General features: G+C 32.4%; 1 long non-coding RNA gene across 1 annotated transcript in view; it reads right to left on the reverse strand.

Annotated features, from left to right (window-relative positions):
• The window catches only part of LOC136272857 (uncharacterized), a 45,618-nt gene that overhangs the window by 14,386 nt on the left and 17,323 nt on the right, over nt 1-13,909 (reverse strand). The window contains exons 4-6 of the long non-coding RNA XR_010710899.1: nt 11,522-11,629; nt 10,373-10,520; nt 7,748-9,307 (exon numbers count right to left, since the gene is read on the reverse strand). This is a non-coding gene — a long non-coding RNA (uncharacterized lncRNA). The remainder of the gene's footprint in view (nt 1-7,747; nt 9,308-10,372; nt 10,521-11,521; nt 11,630-13,909) is intronic.

The raw sequence follows: 13,909 nt of genomic DNA on the forward strand, positions 1-13,909 counted from the left end.
TTAAAAGATTTAAAATCAACATTCAAAAAAATTCCATAACTGTTATGATATTCAGTAAAATATTGCTTACACCGTCGTTTCTCGCCAATGAATAACAAATCAACCTGGATTGTAAATATTTCGGAAAAGAAACAGCAAAGAAAATGATTTAACACCATTTGTCAATGTTAATAGAACATCAATCGACTCCATTTAATATTTTAGGTAAATCTTTTCATGATTTTCAATTATACATATATAATTTCTTTTTCGCAATTTTAAATTTTCGCTGTTAGGTGCAAATCAGGGGGATCTCAGAATTAAATATCCGCGTAAAATAAGGGATCAATTGTACCTGTCAAACTATTTTGTTCACTTAAAAACCTCTACAATAAAAAAAGGAATTGATATGTATGCAATGTTTAATAAAGAATTTCATTTTAACAGGGACGTATATACTAACGGGATAGGCAACTTCTACATTCACCATGTTTACTTCCTAAACTATCCACGAGCCTTGACAAGTTTTTAAAACTCTGTTTAATCCCAGGAAATATGTCGTTTTTTATCAATTTTTTTATTTCCTCTTGTTAAAAGGGGTAGCTTATTCATACATTTTTAACAGGTCGGGGAAACTACCTTATATGGATGGTGTTGTCATTGCGTACCGCGAACAACTGTCCAATCATTGAATAAATAGCAACACATATGATTTACTACATGTTTACGTTTTTACAATAAACACGTGGTTTAGACTAATTTACGACTTGATTTCAAATGACCGCGGGAACGTCAATTTGTAAAAATTTTCATTTTTTTGTAATAAATGCAAGAATTACGTTCTAATTAAGATTTTTCATGCTCACATTAACAAACATTGCCGATTTTCCATGTTAAATAGTACGTTGAAATACCTCTTATAAATTCTTCACAAGTCATTACATATATTCCAGTATTTGATTTTCGTACATTTTGTGTTTTTCGCTGTTGTAGTGCTATTTGTTGACTAGAATTTAAAAATAAATTCATTTTGATACATGTTTATTGTTGTATGACATTTTTATAACACAATAGTAATAATCAATACGCATGTACATTGATTATTGTACATATGTACATGCATATATAGTTAGTATGTGTCATCTTTGTACATACCCGCTCTAATGAAATGCCATAAGTCCGAGTAGAAGCATACGCTAACTGTAAGTACTGTCTAAAAGAGTACATGGATTAATATCAAGAGTACGCACCAAACACGCATCTCGAAACCATTTACACTTACGCTTTAAATGGCCACATGAGGTTTTGAATGCCTGACAATGTACGAACACCTCCGAGTCGAATGCTTAGGACCATGAAATCACGTGAAATCTGTCTTCACTAAAAAATCAGCGCTAGCAGTAAGGCTTTTGTCAACAAAAAGACTTATACAATGCAGTTGATGAACCAAAATTTTTACCATTGTAAAATGAGTGTTTGTAAATGTGAGCATGGAAATAGTAGATGATGATGTAAATATTGTTTTAAGTGTACAAAATGCTTGAAAAAATTAAATATGCCTGTCCAAAAGCAATTAGAGAAAGTAGCATTTTATAAACGTAGTATATTTTGTAGTAACCCATGATGCATTTTAACCCAGGAATGTCATTCAGCTGATTGGTCAGTTTTTCGATGACGTCTGTGCCTCATACAGTATGTAAATTTATTCCGACGTCACAAAAAATAGTTTCCCCGACCTGTTTAACTAGTGAACTAAAGGTAAAACATCTATTTTGAATCATCCTGCCACTTTAAACAGTTTCTCCCTTTCCTCTGCAGAGATTTGAGCAAATTTCGTCGCTGTCATTTTGTTCTGCTCCAGACACAACAATGTGACGTCAATATTCAAAGAGCAACTACTCTTAATTTTAAAGAATTTTAAAAGGCAACTACTCCAAATATTTTTGCTTGCGCTCTCGACTTTAGTAATTACTGGAATATACATGCTTGACTTCACGATAGGACATTTTGGGAATACTTCTAATGATGTTAATTTCGTTTTATCATCTACATATGACCTGAAAATTTGTGTTTTGTTGTAAATGCCAAAGAGTTTTACATAATAGCTAACGTAATAACATAATAGCAAATGCAAAGTTATTTCTAAAATTAAAATAAATAGGTAGCTGTTCTTACCTACCTTCAAGCTCGGAAACCAATCTTGGATATGATTTCCGAGCTTGTCGGAAAGGCCCGAGAAGATACAATTGCAACAAAACAGAAACATTGGTTCTACTGATCTCTTATTTTTTACCTCAAAATTGAAATTACGGAAAATACAGAAAGATTAAATCACAGTTAATGAGTTATGCCATTGTCGATGTGAAGCCCACTCTAGATTCACCGTTCTGAATTGAGACCCTTACCCCAACATAGTTGGAATGCACCAATGTGCCTTTCTTAAAATAATTAATTGATTAAGAAAATTAAACAAATTGTTTAGAAATTTAGTTTTGTGTTTCATAATGGCTACAGCGTTTATCAGCTAACCAATGTTTTTTAAAAGATAAGCTTGTAAGAACTTAAACCAATGAAAGTATAACATTTCGACCAAGGGAAAACAAAATAGTATACTGTAAACGTATTTAATTCCTTGTGTCTAAAATTTCACGATTCTCATTGTTCGTACACTTCCCGGTGTTTTTAATTTCACGGATAATCGATTTTTTCATCTTACAAAAGTAAATTCTGATTGTAAAAAAAAATCTGATGAGGAAAGAACCTGCGTCATGCATTTACATTATTTTTCTTTTAAATAAACTAAAATTAAAGTGTTTTCACATTAAGTGCTACGAGAATAATTTAAGAGGTTCGCTCCTTAGGTTTTGGGTAGCCATTTTGGGTCACTTCTAGTCTAAAATTCTGCATCACATATTAATTCTAGTAGTATTTTTATATCCGAAATGCCAAATAAACTTTATTGAATAAAATTGTTTTTAAAAAATTACATTTTTACAGAGTTTAATAAGGGATTATGTTTTGTGGCGGAAGGTTTTCAAGAAGGAAATGAACAATTTTCATAACTCACTAGTTTTATAGTACTGTTACTTTAGCTTCCTTAATTTCAGCGCAGACCACATACCAAACTTCCAGATAGTTTGTGTATTACGATATATTCATAATGTTCTTAAAAACATATTTAAACAATATTTTGATATTTCTATCGATATATTAGGGCACATATAGCTTATATTTCATAGAAGTTAAGAAAAAAAATTGTTTCCAAATTTTGCCCAAAATTAGCATATTCCATGCTATATCTCAATTTTTTGGAGATGTGACCCCTACTTGTTTTACTTTTAAATGAAACATTAAATGTATGTCTATTTGTATGCAGAGTTTTGGAAAGATGATATCATTTTTTTTTCATTTGCGTAATAATTCGTTTACTCAAAAATTTTGTAACATCTGTTGTTGAGTTCATTATGTGCTGGCCTTTGAAGCCACCAGTAAAGCAAGAATATTTAAACTTTGACTTAGATTTTACTTTTATAGTCACTACATCTGTTCAACTTTATACTGTATTAAAATCGTAGCTAAATGATTGTTCAAACTATAAATATTTGTTTGATTTCTTCAAATTATCAATTTCCATGTCAAATTTTAGCAAAAATTACAGGAAAATTATCATTTCTATTTGGGGCACTATATTTCGAAAAAATGTCATGTGACATGGGTCACAAATAAAACAAATGAACATTTTAGGTCCCCATCTTTATATCCAAGTGGTTTTCTGATGATTGACATTCCTATTATCATAGGTGCCAACCTTTGTGTCGAATATAATAATCACTGATGTATAATGCGCATTTAATATTTTGGGCCTGAAATTAGGGGGAAAAACGTGCATGTAAACTGTTTAAAAAAAGTACATCTTTACAATCAATCGATCTTAAAATAAACTATCGAATATAAATGTCGATCGCAGACAACATGGTTGTACAAGAGTCTTTGTCCTAAGGAGAGGTTTGAGATAATAAGTGACAATTAGCACCCGTTTCACAATGGCTTCGATAGGGCCGTAGAAAGGTAAGATAAAGGTGAAACGAATCTTCTGTCATGAATAATTGTTTGATTATGATATTTTACTAAATTAACGTAACATTTATGCTAGCTATTTTTAACGAATTTTTAAAAATAGTATGATTACGATAAGCAAATGGTAACTTAATTAGGCCCTGCTCATGCACACATGCATCTGTAATGGCGGCCTACACGGAGATGGTGAGTGCACAGCTCAATATTCACGGTGGTTTAACGTTCACGGGAAATTGTCTGACTGTGAACATAGTGAAATTAAAAACACCGTAATGTTTTCCACGTCTACAGTATTTTGCAACATATATCATAATATTGCATCATACATGTACATGTATGATACACAGGGAATAATTTATAGTATATTATAGTATATAATTTATAATTTATATATAAAATATATAATTTATAGTATATTATAGTTACGCCATATCAACCCAAAACTCCAATAACAGCACGAGGACCGGAAGTCAAAGTGCTGATATTGGTCGAGGATAAATATGCGGCATGATACATGTTTTCACATATGTTTTTGTTTTTAATGTAAATTTACAATACAGCTAGAGTTTTTTCTTTGCAGGTACACAACTTGGACCTATTTTTACAATTTATGAAATTTAACCAAAATTAAAATCATCTAATTTGGATAAATCTGTGTAAATATTGCTGGCATAAAGATTTTTTAGTTGTAATATCTTACTCAAAGGCTATGAGCATGATACAAAAGATTACCAGCTGTTACATGCATATAGGTAATACAGATACATTTACTCGTTATTACGCTGAGTAAGCAAAACTAAAACTATTTTTTACTTTCATTATTTTAAATCAGAAACTGAAAGGTAATTCACCATTTCACTTTTCTTACCCTTCACTTGTGAAACTATCCCCAGTAATAGTGCTATTACAGTGAATAATAATTATAGACAATTCATTGTAAACATGTTTTCTTTCACCAGACTACACTTTTTACTAATTGGGGCTTAGAATAAAAATATATTCTTTTGATACCTTTAATCATCGGATTGTAAATTGGTGAATTTATGAGAAAATAAATCCATGGAAACTAATATGTAAACGGTGGGACCGTTGGACCGAGCGCAGATTTAACACAGTGAAGTTTGATTTTTGTATAATAAAATCTATTTAAAACGCACACAGTACGTAGGATCCGCCTGCCTACTCATACCATTCGTCAAAGTTAAACTAAACGTCGCGTGCTCAATCTACATTATGACGTCATATTTCAGACGTAAAAAGTTTTGTCTTCGGAAATAGCCGAAGAGAGTTACGTGTTCCGAATTTTTTTATTTCTTCTTTTAATGTTCATCAATTTAATTCATATGAATGCCGCTGTAATAAAATTGAATACTTTGTTCACTATCTAAAAAGAACAGTTCCTTGACGTTAATGTTTTTATTTTCCATCTGATAATTTGATAAGACATACATAGAACAAGTCGTGTTTCTTGATTGAAGCACTACTAAAACTTATCTGGTTTCCTTTTTAATTTCTTCTTATTCAAATTAACTTCTATTGAAACACTGGAACTTATTTAATCGAGTTTAGGGGCAATAAACATCGATTATCCAGTCAATCAATGATCGAACTAACCTTTTAAAAACAAAATGGCTGCCAATATGGCGGCGCCCAGGGCTGGAAGAATTTTTTTTGGCCTAAGTACCCCTGATTCAACTTTCATATTTCACTGAGTTTCTTATATATATACGTGTTACCATTAATCTTCACTTCGCGAGGCGGGCTTCGCCCGCCTCTTCCTGCGCTCGGTAATATGTAAACGGTGTGACCGTTGGACCGAGCGCAGATTTAACACAGTGCAGTTTGATTTTTGTATAATAAAATCTATTTAAAACGCACACAGTAGGATCCGCCAGCGTGGTTGCCTACTCAAATCATTCGACAAAGTTAAAGAAAATGTCGCGTGCTAAGTGTACATTATGACGTCATACGTAAAACGTTCAAGTTTTGTCTTCGGAAATAGCCGAGGAGAGTTACATGATTCCGATTTTTCAAATTTCTTTTTTCATTGTTCATCAATTTAATTCATATGAATGCCGCTGTAATAAAATTGAATACTTTATTCAGTATCTAAAAGATCAGTTCCTTGACGTTAATGTTTTTATTTTCCATCTGAAAATTGATAAAGACATACATAGAACAAGTCGTGTTTCTTGAATGAAGCACCACTGAAACTTATCTGGTTTCCTTTTTAATTCCTTTTAATTCAAATTACCTTCTATTGAAACACTGGAACTTATTTAATCGAGTTAAGGGGCAATAAACATCAATAAGTACCAGTCAATCAATGATCGAACTTACAAAATGGCTGTCAATATGGCGGCGCCCAGGGCTGGAAGAATATTTTTTTGGCCTTGGTACCCCTGATTCAACTTTCATTTTTCACTGATTTTCTTATATATACGTGTTACCATTAATCCTCGCTTCGCGAGGCGGGTTTCGCCCGCCTCTCGCTGCGCTCGGTATTACGTTTAATGATGGTGCAAACTTTTTAAAACTGTACAGGAATTCGTTACAAACGTGTTAAATCGTTATTATTAACCTCTATGGGACACATAAAATCAGTTCGCTATATCCGTAATTTACTTATATCTGAATTCATTATATCTATAAAATTTTGCAAAGATTTGTTAAGAATTTTACCGGAGACTCAAAATAACTCGCTTTATCCGAGGTTTTGATATATTCGTGTAATACCAAACGAGTTTTACTGTAGTTAGCTTGAGGTGTTGTTTAAGGAGACATTTGATCCATTACCGACTAAAGTGCAGATGATTTCTATACTAACTTGGATGTGGACATTAAAGAGCACCTACACCTGCCTTCAAAACCCTTAACCTCCTCCAGTATCTCAAAACTGTATGATTCATGCAAATTCTGCATCTAAGTTAGCTGTTTAGTTTAAAAGTATCTGCAGATGCACCATCCAAGCAAATTTATTAAGTTAAGGCCAGTAATAACAGATATAAGGACCTGCTTCAAAAACAGTCTGGATGCTAATGCAAAGGCACAAGTTCCCTTCCATTCCCAACTTTATTTCGGTGAGCCAAAACCTAATCATTACCTTTGGGGTTTTTTTTATATGGAATTACATTTAATCTCTGTGATCAATAGTATGCCTCATCCATTAAACCCCTGAATAGCAAAATGACCATAAAATTCTAACTTAATACTCAGTTAGCTGCTGAATGCATTGAACAGATAAAAAGACCATTAAAAATCTTAATTCTGAGAAAATAAATTTTCAAATTTGAAGACTTTTGAATTAATAATCACGTGTTGTAGTTGTGTTCAAAATATGTAGTGAATTAACACTTTTATGAAAAAATGCACAATTCATTTCATTGGCTAATGAGGTGGCTGTAAATTTCTGTTAATCCACCTTGAGGTGGAGTTACATAATGTGACGTCATAATGAATTAAATGCGTAAATGTCATATCTTAAGCATGAAATACACATCTTATTTGTTATCCAGGTCCAATCAAGTGTGTTCTACCTTAGAGTGTATGGAACACAACCTGGGGTTAATTCCCATACACCCTTGATTGAACCTGGATAACTAAAAAAAATGCCACAATTTATGTTTCCCTCTTCATACAAATGTTAGTTTTATCAATGATGACAGAAATGTTTTAGAAATAAATTACTTACCTGATGTTGCAATTTTCTGTAACAAGTCTCCAAGTTCATTTGAATCTTTTAATACAAGGGAGCCTTCTTTGCCAATCAAAATTTCCAAATCCTCTTTCTCACACAAGTAAACATTTTCTTGTTTTCCACTTTGTTTTTTCTGAAAAGTATGGTACTTCTTGTTTTCAAGAGGTAACAACTCTATTCCATCTATGTCAGACAGCTTGTCGTCGCTGCAGCAATACAAAAGAAGATGTGCTTTACAACTTCTTTCAAATCCTTTATATTCATTTTTCATTTTCAGAAGATTCCGCGTTTCCAAAGGACTAGTACAATTTAGGTCTGCAGGACCATTCCACTGTTCAAAAAGATCCTCATGTTCTCCAAGGATAACAACTTTTTTCCCACATTTCAAGAAAATGTCTTTAACAGAGTCCCTCATGTCCTGTTTTATGTTCTTTTTGAAGATGGCAAAATAGGCATCTCTTGTATGAACCCAAGTTCTTTTCTCAATACAAGGTATTCTTGATTCAAGCATATATTCATTTATTTTTTTTGTAACACAATCCCAATTGTGCTTATTGCCTTCTTTTCTGGGAATGCAATGGTAAAATATTTTCAAATCCTTTTGACATAATATTGGGCTGTTGGGCCAAAACTCGAAAAGTCCTTTATAAACTATTGGAAAAATTTCTTTTACCATACAAACATTCCACAGCATGTCATTTTCTAGATGGGATTTGCTACTTGTTTGATCATGAGGCCACTTTATATGTTGTCTATTACTATCAAGTGAAAAAAATCCATTCACATGGACTGGCAGTCCTGTGGAACTTTCATCCTCAAAAGGTAGAGGTAAAAAACAGAATATCTGACCACATGAAATGGGTTTGTCAAGTCGTGCTGCAATACCAATATATGGTCTGTACTTACATCTCCTGTTTCTTATAAGGTTTGCAATTTCAGCACTCATACTACCTGCATGGAAATAATTGATAACTAGCCATTCCTGTTTTGAAGCTTCTCCATCTATCTCAACATTGTATGTAACAATACATTTCATCCAAACTGGATTACAATGGATTATCAATTTATCATCTGTTTCCATATGATCTTCAATAGCCTTTATTTCAGTTTTGTATCTTTCTCTTTCTTCTCTGATACCTTCTGCACAATTATCATCTAGTGAAACTACAGTATCAGCCTCCCAGCTGCTATTTTCCATTTTGAACAATCCAATTTCTTCAATTGATGTCAGAAATAGCATCTCTGAGCCAATTTCCTTCTTGAAGGATGAGAGGAGGTTTGAAACTTTTTTTGGTGTATAAACATTTTCTGACAAGTTTGACGGTGACTTTCTAAGGGGAAACCAGAACACTGTTCCAGCAAAATTCCCTCCTCTGATGGTGTCTTCAGTTATTCCAAAAAAGTTGTATAAAGGTTCTAATCCTTGTTGACCACACACATCTTGCTGCACAAAATCCAATATTGACACCTGGCAACAAACCTTTTTCGGATCAATCTCCTCATTTAATGGATCAATGAATAATATTGATGTTCCACTAATCACAACAACAGTATCTGTGTAGATTAAAAAAAAATTGAAATAATATCAGATTACTCACTCTTATGATGTTTTTTTCTATCTTAATACAATTTGAAATATTTTAATCATATTCTTATTATGAAGGATGATTAGAATCTTTTATCAAATTAGACATCATTGAGATGATGACCGTCTCAAAGGACACATCTTAAATAATTAACAATAGGATGAAAAGCATTTCATAAGATATTTGATTTGGTCTGAGCCTATAACTTATGTATTTCCAGTTGGCATAGAATTTAAGCCTATTACCTGAATGCATTCTATGGTTTAATATGAGCAAGATTAAGCCAATTGGAAATAAATAATGGTCAAAAAATGGATATGAAAGGAATCTGCTATGATGACCTTCTCACTTGATCCGGAAAGACCTTAAAACTTTAATCGAAGTCTCTGCATATCCCTTACCCAAAAATATGTAAAGTATGAGCCAGATAGGGATAATGGGAGAGTAGATATGCTCTAAGAAAAAAAAGTTTTTGCTTGGTCTGATATGACCTTGACCTTTAACCTGGAAACTCATTCAAAGTCACTGCAGACACTTGTGATTAAAGGCACTTTGTTGGTAAAGTATAAACAAGATTAGACTGAAGCAAAAGAGTACAAGATCCAGACAAGAAATTTTTACATTAATTCTGTTATGACCTCAACCCTGGACCTTGAAACTAGTTTAAGATCACTGCACAACCTTCATCCAAAGGCACTCTGTGGGTTAAGTATGAGCCAGGCTGGGCCAAAGGAAGAGAAGATATGCTTTAGTCAAGTGATCTCAGATGGACACACAGAATGACAGACAGACTGATCACAAGAAAGTGCAAAAGCAAAACAGGGCCATAGCTAATACCTGAAATCAAGACCTTAATTATTACCGATTGTTCTAGTACTCTACGTGGTATTTTTGTTTATAAATTTGAGGTATATTGTGTCCAACTTAACATTGACTTTGCATATTTTATTTAATCTGTGAAATCTTTGGGGTAATATGTGTACTTTATGAAATGTGGCATCATTTGAAAATCCCACATTTAGTAGTAATGTACCTGTTATGTGAAACACAGACTTAAATCCGATTCCAAACTTTCCCACTTTCAGTGGATCGTCATGTTTGTTGCTCTTTCTGACCATTGTAATTCCTTCCCAATCCTTGTCTTCAAAGACAGAGTCATTGTAGAAACAAAATGCTGGGCCCTACAATAATTAAGGGTGTCTGAATGAAAGACTTGTAATATTGTTTGTATCTGGAAAACACCACTTTGTACCTTGAAAAAGATTTTGATTAAAGACACTTCCTCAGACAAAGATGTATGCAAAATTTGATGATAAAAGAATATTAATGAAACCACAGTAGATGCATATAGAAGGACAGTCGGTGATCAACTAGACAACAGGCAAGCTGGTCCCTATATAAAATAATACATGTAGCTCCCCTCTCTGAGAACTTAGCTTGTCTACATGACAGCTAGATTAAGTTTTCATGGATTTACTTTTTATAAAAATTATGAAAAGTGTCTATATATTAACACTTATAATTATAGTTAATATTTAAAAATATCTTGATTTTGAGGACTACAAAGTTTTTTAAACTTAATAATGAAGTAAAATTAAAAGTCATTAGTTTTTTAATGTCCAAAATACAATGTGACAAATTATATAATCTACATCTTGTTTACTAATATTCAACAAATTCGATGGTTTTAAAATCCCTTCACAATATATGTAATAATATTTAAATGTAAGTTGGTGTGGGACACCTGTCGATATTAATGTGGATATAGGTACATAACATTTCAAAAAATTTGATCGAAAAACAAGTTTAAAAAATTTCTGGAAAGGTAAAAATAATAAAAGATCCAGCAGGATTTGAACTCATGACCTATAGATTCTTCTTTTAACACTCTAACCCATTGCGCTATTTTAAGCTGTAAGGTAAACATTTTATGAAAGAAAACGGTTACAAAAATATACTTGATTTGATTGTTTATTTTGATAGGAAGTACCAATGTCACAATATGAAGGTGTCCCATACCAGTCTTAAAAGTGTAAGATACTGATTTGACGGCAGCTACCGTCAAACTTACTGCATGGCCAAAGAAACATATAACATACAAATTCAGGTTACTATAGGTATAAAAATATCTGCTATTTACTTAATTGATATTGTTTATAATAATGAAAACAGAATTCATTACCGATAAATATTTTTTGTATGGGTTGGGAAGATGTTGTGATCTTGATGAAGGACAAAACCCCAGCTTGACAACACGAGCCCCTGCATCCTCTGCATTTTGTAGTAACTCCTGAAATTCAACAAATCGACAGCTAGTATATTCATGTTTATATGTATTTCTTCATTTACAGTAGGTTGTTTTCCCAGTGGGTTTGGCTGAATTCCAGGTTGTTAAATGCCTATAAATGATGTATACAGACCTAATCGCTCTGCATGAACTAGTCTAATGTTAGGTACCCTAAAAGAATTCTTTTCAAGAAATATTTGAATTTACATATAATTTTCAACAAATAATTACAGTTTATGCGTTCAAATTTAATTTGTATCAACAATTTTAATCATATAGTTAGTTCATCATAAAGATTTTCTAACATTACACTATATTTCTCTGAATTCATCAACAGTCTACTGATATACATATGTACTGGTTTAAACTGGCTGTAGAACAGCCTTTTGTTGTTGAATCTAAATTAATTTTTTTCCTCTCCTACTGGCTAAAATGCAACAGCTCTTCATATTTCAAGTAAAATAATCAAGTTTATTTTAGAATTTATGTAATTATAAGCAGTATTCACTGTAAAGTGAGTAAAAGTACAAAAAACTAATTTTATTGTTAATAAAATCATTTTTGGCAGCAAATTTTGTAAAAATATACTTGTGTGTGTTTTATTAATATATCTTTGTAAGTCAAGCTTGTAAAATAATGTTTGTGTGCATGTAAGGGGGTGCTCATTAACAACCATGGTCAAAATACTTTGTCATGTTACAGATGGTAATTTGCATTTGTGCACAGCAGGGTCACTGGGGGGGGGGGGGGGATGTAGGCTTCAAAATTGTTAAACATCTTGGATCAATTAACATGTCCAGCATCCAATCATCTTTTGTAATAAAGTATTGTCTTATCAGAACCTGGCACATGTAAATTCTCTCATTCTTATTTTCTCTGATTTTGCGGCTGGATGTAAATTTTTCCATGAACTTTGTTTTACCCACCCACCTACACCCTTTACATATGCATGCACATTATATCATAGTCAAATGTTGTTTTAACTTTCATTGATTTTGAATTATTGCGAGTTGGCGGTTTTTAACCCCACCTTTGCAAAGTAATTTGTTATTCATTCTAACTTTCATTGAGTATTTGAATCATTGTGAGTTGGCGGTTTTAAACCCCACCTTTGCAAATTAATGATTTTTTCTTCTTCAATTTATTGTTTTCAATTTAAATAATACAAATTGGGTTCCTTGAAAAAATGACCTTTAACGCAATCTGTTGTTCTATTTCATTGCAAATGAACTTGGACTCACTGGAAGATTTTGGATTTCGTTACTTGTATTGGGTAAATTACTTGTAGCAACAAAGCTCAAAGTTGGGCAAAATTAATAAAAGTGTTTCTCTTGGAAATGCTTATGTATTATATTTATGGAAAAATTTGGTTGACAAAAAAATATTTAATTTTCGATTAGATCTAACGTACATTACTCAAATAGGAATTCTTTTTTCACTGTCAATTTATTATATATGTGGTTTGCTTATATATACGTTTCCTTGTTTTACATTTCTCAACATCAAACACAGCAATGGAGGAGTGTAGTAGCATGTACTACATTTACAGGAGCGTAATTTAAAAGTGTGTAGGTTTGGCTATATAGCTTTTTCCTGGCATTATAGAGGTTAATTGCTTCAGTGAGTACCCTAACCAAAATATATAAGGACTCTGGCAAACAGTTGCTGCAAATTTGTGGAGAGTTTGCTGCAAATTTGCAACAAACAGTTGTCACAAATTTGCGTCAAGTTCAGAATTCGTATGAAAATTAGCTTCTGGCAAACTGTTTGCGGCAAAGTTGCTGCAAGTTCAGAATTCGCATAAAAATTAGCTTCTGGCAAACAGCTGCCGCAAATTTGCAGCAAGTTCAGAATTTGTATGCAAATTAGCTTGCGGCAAACTGTTTGCGAGATATTTGCCGCAAGATTACCGATAAACATAGCGCTTTTAAGATATTAAAACATAAAAGAAAAACAATTAATAAACACGTATAATCATTTAATAATGAGTTACTAATACATGTACTATGCTTTTCGATCAATTTACAAATAACTCCTACTGATGATTAACAAAGATGTTTAACTTAAACAGTTGCAGTAAAATTAAGATAAAGGACAAAAGTTAAAATTATTAACTTTAAATTTTACACATTTTATATATTTAAAAAATAAACACAAAAATGATTACAAACAATAATGAAATTGACATATAGTAATCAACCGATCGGCGATGAATTGTTGCTGCAGATCAATAAACTTGAATGCAGTTTGATCACAACATGCACAGATGGACTTGGACAAAAG

This window comes from Magallana gigas, chromosome 2, assembly GCF_963853765.1.
Source record: "Magallana gigas chromosome 2, xbMagGiga1.1, whole genome shotgun sequence".
NCBI lineage: Eukaryota > Metazoa > Mollusca > Bivalvia > Ostreida > Ostreidae > Magallana > Magallana gigas.